At 42.1% G+C, this 6,044-nt stretch overlaps 1 long non-coding RNA gene across 2 annotated transcripts; it reads right to left on the reverse strand.

Moving 5' to 3' along the window:
• Positions 1–1,977: 1,977 nt before the first annotated feature.
• LOC120241662 lies at positions 1,978–5,817 on the reverse strand. 2 transcript variants are annotated; one of them, XR_005530918.1, is made up of 4 exons: positions 5,747–5,817; positions 3,278–3,435; positions 2,474–2,660; positions 1,978–2,266 (listed from the first exon to the last, which is right to left on the reverse strand). It is a non-coding gene; the product is annotated as an uncharacterized LOC120241662 (long non-coding RNA). The 2 variants fall into 2 exon arrangements; XR_005530919.1 differs by having other exon boundaries at positions 1,978–2,338.
• Positions 5,818–6,044: the final 227 nt, after the last annotated feature.

Genomic DNA, 6,044 nt, shown 5'->3' on the forward strand with positions numbered 1-6,044 from the left:
GCTGGAACTGTTTGCTTCACAGTGGGCTAAACTTAGTGCTATCTAGAAGGCACAGAGGTCTCCTCCATCAGGAGGCCACTCTGAGGGTCCCCTCCAGAGGCATCAAAGTCCTTCTAGAGTTGCCATCCTAAGGGACTTTGAGGGACTAAAGGACTTAGGAGTGCAGAGACAGAATAAGAGCCGTAGATGGGTTGTGTCTACCCAATGTGTTTTTTTTCCTCAACCTGAAATTTGCCATCCTACCCAAATGCAGTTTTGAATGTAAAGAAGTTGCTAGATGCATGTGTCTGGGCAGGCACAAGCTTCTAAGGATTGTGCTTTCAAACACTGACGGGGCTTACCAGAGTTGGGTAAGGGTGGCCTCATCTGATCTGAGGATTATTGTCAGGCTGGAGGGTTTTAAAAATTTAAATCCCAGTTTTTTAACACTCAGGAAAACACCTGGCTCCCCATCCTGTGAAATAGATGGCTTTAGTTGGCTTCCTTTTTTTGTTTGTTTGTTTTGTTTTTTTGGGTTTTTTTTTAAAGAGTTTTTAGATGTAGCGAGTTATTTTCCTTCATCAACAAAAGAGCAGTCAGTGCCTTGCTTTCCATCTATTGGCCCCACTGTTAAGACGTGCAAAGGCTCCCAGATTTATACCTTCTGGTGACCCTAGGATTTATGCCAACTCCCCTACTGGCTGCCATTCCTGTAGCATTCAGTGACGCCTTCTTGAGACGAGGGTACTAACAGTTTTTTACTTGGAGGCTTTACAGTATTTAATTAGTCATTTTTCTCTCGATATTCAAAGCTGGTGTTATGTGTTTGTGTGTGTGTTTGTGTGTGTGTGTGTGTGTGTGCGTGCGCGTTCGCGTGCGTGTGTGCATGTGCGTTTTGCCCTTTGCCATGTTGGTTGTTGTGTTCCTTTTCCACTTGCACAAGGTCATATTCAGAGCTCTTCCTCCCTGAAGGGGAGGTTGCATATTCGTCACTTAATCTTCCTCTCATTTCCTTCTGTTAGGGTCACATAGCCCTTCCTGAGGTATTACCGTTTTTCCATTTCTTCTTTGCTCCCTCCTTTCTTTTAATAACTCTGGGAGACAGGGAGGCACCTTGTAAAGTTAATTTCCTCTGAAGCTTTCAAAGCAAAGGCATCTCTCAGCCCAGACACCACCACCCCTCTCCACCCCTCTCCACCCCTCAGCGACGACACACTCCCCTCCTCAAAGCCTTAGTCACCCTGGGTTGTGCCCGCCGCCCAGGACTGTCCGTGCCCCGTCTCTGGAGCACAGTGAATCGCTCTGTGTAGTGACTCCTTGGTCTGGGTGTGGGGACCCTAGTTGGGAAGAATCTCCCCATTTATTTGCTCTGTTCCCTCCCCTTTTTTACCTCTTCACTGTGCTTTTCCTTCCCCTTCACTGCTTTCTGCTTTTCTCTGGTACTTTCAGGACTCAGGGGCTGGCTGCCTGCCTGTCCCAGGGATGGCATTTCCTCTTCAAAGGTCTGTGGCCTCAGCCACCCAGCTCTACCAAGCACACAAGCCTTTGGAATTGCTGTGGCTTTGCTGCCTGCCTACTTGGAAGGCAAGGGCAGTTTTTTAAACACCCCTTTGGTTTCTCGGGGTGAAGCTTTCCTCAATCCTATTTTATTTATGTGAACATGATCTGTGGCTTTTTAATGTTTGCTTTTGAATGTTTGTGTTAATGGACTCAACTGAAAGCGTTTCCTCTTACCGGACAGAGGGCCGGCACACAGCTGGGGGCCAGGCCGCTCAATTCAGGCGAAACCATCCCAAGAGGAACAAGTTACCAGCCAAGGAAGTCTGGAGGCTCCAAAAGGAATTCACTGAGGCCTTCATGGGCAACAGCGGTCAAAGCTGGAATCATAGACTAGGCCAACAAGGTTCAAGCAATTCCTTGGATTAACAAGGGCTGGACTTAGAAACCCATATAGTTTTGCAAATGCGTTTTTTTTTTTTTTTAATTGTGCTTGTATTTACCAGAACTCCGTAGCTCTGTGTGGTTTTCAAGATGATCTTTTGCCCATATTTCCAGCCTTCTGAGCCTCTTCCTGGTAATATTAAGAACTCCAGATTGATCCCGGAATCATCTGTCTATAGGTGACCTGTCATCTGAACGTGTAGCAGAATCCCAGCTCAGCCTACTAGTATGCTTCCTGTGTATTTCTTTTCTTCTCTTGCTGGCACCTCAGACAGAAACAGAAACATAGAAGCAAGGATCCAGTGGAATGCAGTTTTTCCATATCCAGTGACTGGATAACCTAGCACTGGAATGAGGAAGGGAGGCAGGAGAGGGGTAACTGGGACCACACGGTGTGGAGGGAATTCAATCCTCAAATCTGCCATGAGGACAAAAGAACAGAGTAGAAGGATGGGGCTCAGTCAGGGCTGGGTTGTCCTCAAGGGTGGACCCCACCATCCCACCATTGGCCCTGGAAATCTGTAAGCCCTTGAACCAAAGGTGAGCTGCTTACCTGGACAATCTGTGTGAGCATATGACATGATGAGGAACACTTCTCTCTCCACACAAGATGGAGCTGAACACAACTGTTTGGGAGTCTTTCTATAAGCTTAGCCAAATGGCAGATCTACCAGGAGTATTGCCCAAGTTATTAATCTTCTCATATGAAGGAGACGGCTGTTGTTACACATTAGAATAAACTGAAACAGAGAAGAATGGATGTGATCCTCCACAGGATACAGAAGTTACAGTTCTTGAAGCAGAATACTCCGGGGTTTCTTTCTTTAAACTATGAGTTCTGTATTGGTGACCCTCTCTGTTTAATTTATACCCTCTCCTTGGGCAGCATCTTCTAACTCCTTGGCTTAATACCCGCCAATAACTCCACATTCTGAATCTGTCTACTGACCTGCAAACCAGACAGCCATGAGAATCACACATGTACTCAGTGTGACCCACAGCTAATTTGTCCTCTTCTCTACCTGACTCCAGCCACCTCCTCTTGGGTTACCCATTGTCATCATCAGTCATCCAGTTGCTCATACCCAAAACACAAGAGTTATCTTTGTCTCCTTTCCTTTCTTAGAACACTTCAATCACCTAATCCTTTTCATTCTACCTTCTAAATATCTCTTTATTCTGTCCATATCTCTTTATCTCTTTGGCCACCAAACTAGTCCAGACTATAGCTTTTTCTTATCTAGCTACTTCTTTGGTACCGTCTGTTCTCTTGACTTCTGTTCTTAACCCTTGCAGCCCACTCTCTCTATACGCCATTTAGAACAGTGTATCTAAAACATAATCTGATGTTTCTTACCTGCCCAAAACCTTTGAGTAACTTTCTATTATTACTTTTCAGATAAAGGCCAAAGTCCACATTCCAACTTTGCTTACTCTTTCCAGCTTCATCTGTTACCAGGACAGAGACTGTGTCTTTGCATTTCATTGCTGTTCCCTCAGCACCTAGAACAATGTCTGACAGAAGGTTCCACTCTATAAATAGTGGTTGCATGGATGAATAAAAGAGTAAACAGAATTTCTATGCATTTAAGGATAACCCAAGGAGAATGATAGAAGATCAATATTAAAACCTCTCAGGATAATTGTTCTTATTCTAAGACTTAAATATTTTAATCCAGGGCTAGTAAAAGGGAAGGTTCTTGAACAAGCACTGCACAAAGTACGAGGAATAGGATGATCTCCATTATTCTGCTCCAAGGGGTCCCCTTCTGGATGCGAGGAGCATACTGTCTGTCAGATTATCTGTAGTGACTCTGGGGACTGGGCAGGTTTACAAGGTGAAGAGAAGAAATGGCAATTGTAAAGTTTAGTGTAGGGGATAGTTTTGTTTGGTTGGTTTTCAGCTGACTAGCATCCATTTCACTTCCTAACAGTATTCCAGTTTCCTTTTGAAGAAGGATCTCTTTCCTGTTAGATTCAGTCTGTTGGGACAGTAATTAAGAGGCTGCCCTCCCTTGAGGCCCAAGTTAAGCCAATAAGATCCTTTCTCCCTAGAATTAGTCTCTTGAGCACAGAAATCAAGGAATTTGAAACATTGGCTGTATGGAGGTGACCTCCCAACTATACCGTGTCAGCTATGAGACCACCATGGTATTCCTGGGGTCCAGTCATCCATTAATGAGCTCAGTCATGGGCTCCCAATAGTTGTCTAATTAAAGTTTCTTTTTCCATAACTTGAACAGAGTTGTTCCTGTTACATATAACAGTGTGATAATGGTGGTACAAGGGAACATTATCAGAACACAGTTCTGACATTTTTTTTTAATGCTTTGGACCAAAGCCGTTATATGAATCCCAGAATAAACATCAGGCACAATTGGACCTTGGGAATTTAATTATGACTGACTTTCCTAACATGGAAACATGTAACATTCATATATGGATCTTTGCAGGGATCAGTAGCTCAAAATATCACTGTTTTGATTGGTCATCTCTATCTAAAAGAAATAAACCAAAACCACACCTTCAACTTTGTCTTTAATTATAGCCATAGTAAAAGGAAAGACTAAAAATGATAATCAGCCTTACTACTGACCAGACAAACACAAATTAAAATAGGTATCAAGTTCTTGTTAATCAGTTCTGCCACAATTTTTTTTTAAAAACTGGCAATATCCATTGATGAGAATGTGAACAAAGGGCACTCTTTCATAGTTGGTAGAAGCACAGATTGGTCAATGTTTCTGGAAGATAATTTGGCAGTGCTTTATCAAAATTTAACACATGAATACCCTTGACCCAGCAGTTCTCCTCTTAGAAAAAAAAAAGCAAAAGGATACAAGTATAAGAATGTTGACTGTGACATTAATTTGTACTATCAAAATATTAGAAATAACCTAAATGTTCCTTAATTGGCTGACTATATTATGGTGTATTTTTACTAGCATTTCATGATTCATTGAGAAGCCATTATATAAAGAATGTGGTAGGTAGGTATGTAACAGAAGTAGAAACCAAATATTTTAGTCATTGCAAAAGCAAGTTACAGAATAATGTGAATTTAAAAATGCTTTTAAGGGGCGCCTGGGTGGCTCAGTCAGTTAAGCAACTGACTTCGGCTCAGGTCATGATCTCGCAGTTTGTGGGTTCGAGCCCCGCATCGGGCTCAGTGCTGACAGCTAGCTCGGAGCCTGGAGCCTGCTTTGGATTCTGTGTCTCCCTCTCTCTGTCCCTCCTCTGCTCGTGCTCTATCTGTCTCTGTCTCTCAAAAAATGAATAAACATTAAATTTAAAAAAAAAAATGCTTTTAAAAAACATAAAGCTATAATAAGTGTATATGTATATATATGTAAATATGTTTGAATGTGCATAGAAAAGATTCAAAAGTATCCATACTGAACAGTTATTGGAAATTACGCTTGATGAGTTGGGGGAGAGAAGCAATGAAATAGGAGGGAAAGAAGGGGATGTTTGATTTTATATTTTACATCTTTGGTGTTACTTGAATTTTCATTGCCTTTGCATTACTTTTAAAAACGTTGAATAACTGGCAATTTAAGAGAACAAATAATTAGAAACCAGGCAAAGTAAGCTTCCCAGAGCTTGTCAAAAGAGACAAGCTTTTGACCCACTTGTCTAGACAAGAGTGTGGTCGATCCTACTAGGTAGAAGCTGAGGGACCAACCATACCCAGGATACAGCCAAGTCTCTGTAAAAGAACCACCCAGGCAGGCCAGAGGCGCTCATTCCGGGCTGGGTGGAAATCAACCCCTACAAGAATTGGAATTGCACATTTGATTGTTTTTATTGGCGCTACCCTTCTTACCTTGAATACCTCCTTCTTTTGTTCATGAACCTTTAATTTGTCATCTTGTTTATGGCTGAAGCAAGATTCCTGTCTATCTAATGAACTTAATGATTCTGACGTGAGTGTCTAACAAACAGTAATTAGAACCTCTTTGCCTCGTTGAGATGTCATAATACCACCAGGTGCCTGTTTTTCATGCTGCCTTGTTTGGGCAGAAAGTTTACTTATTTGTATTGTACTTTATTCCAAAATACATTGTATGTCAAATACAGTATTTTCTTAATCCGAAAATGGGGAATGAAAGAAACATAAGGAT

The sequence above is a fragment of the Hyaena hyaena genome, unplaced genomic scaffold, assembly GCF_003009895.1.
Source record: "Hyaena hyaena isolate Hyena2069 unplaced genomic scaffold, ASM300989v1 scaffold_286, whole genome shotgun sequence".
Classification (NCBI taxonomy): Eukaryota; Metazoa; Chordata; class Mammalia; order Carnivora; family Hyaenidae; genus Hyaena; species Hyaena hyaena.